Source organism: Trichechus manatus, unplaced genomic scaffold (genome assembly GCF_000243295.1).
Source record: "Trichechus manatus latirostris isolate Lorelei unplaced genomic scaffold, TriManLat1.0 scaffold00025, whole genome shotgun sequence".
Taxonomy (NCBI): Eukaryota; Metazoa; Chordata; class Mammalia; order Sirenia; family Trichechidae; genus Trichechus; species Trichechus manatus.
The window spans coordinates 20,835,265-20,836,088 of record NW_004443961.1 but is presented as its reverse complement, the minus strand read 5'-3'; positions in this window follow the sequence as shown (position 1 = coordinate 20,836,088).

Sequence of the window (824 nt, the reverse complement as noted above, 5' to 3'; positions counted from 1 at the left end):
ATAGAATGACTTATTTCACAGAACATACTATGGACGTTAAGAGACACATGACTGTAGTCCCTTCTGCCTTTTAAGAGATTACTTCGCCTACTTCCTGGAGTTGCTGTTGTAGATCCCCTGACAAAATGGTTGCTGTCTAGTCAATTCCAATTCATAGCGACCCTATAGGACAGACTAGAATTGCCCCATAGGGTTTCCAAGGCTGTAATCTTTATGGAAGCAGACTGTCACATTTTTCTCCCATGGAGCAGCTGGTGGGTTTGAACCACTGACCTTTTGGTTAGCAGCCAAGAGCTTAACCACTGCACGACCAGGACTCCTTAATGGCACTATACATTTCCTAAATTCACACGCCTGCCAATTGCCTGCATATATGCAGGTGAAGAGATTGGCTACTGTAATTGACAAGATGCCAATGACTCATGGGGCTGGCAGGAATGGGAAACATTGACAGAGCTACATAAAAACCGTAAATGAGCTGCAAATGGATGTGCATTATACCACTCGAGTGCCACTTTCAATTGATCATTTTCCTTTAAAGAAAATACCATTGCAGGCTAAAGTGATATGCTATGCCTTCTATTTAATAACCTCACTAAAATGCCAAGAGAATAGAGATTACTTATGCTTGCCTGATGCATTTTCGTATATGCACACCATTCCTGCTGAAATGATCAATCAAGCCAGATACACAAAATGAAACATAAACCCACACCACTATTTCTTTACTCCCCCCAACCCCGTTTTTTTTTGGACCTTGTCATCTTAATCACATGATGATCCCAATTGAAGCAAATAAAATGAAAACAGAAAAAAAAAAAAAA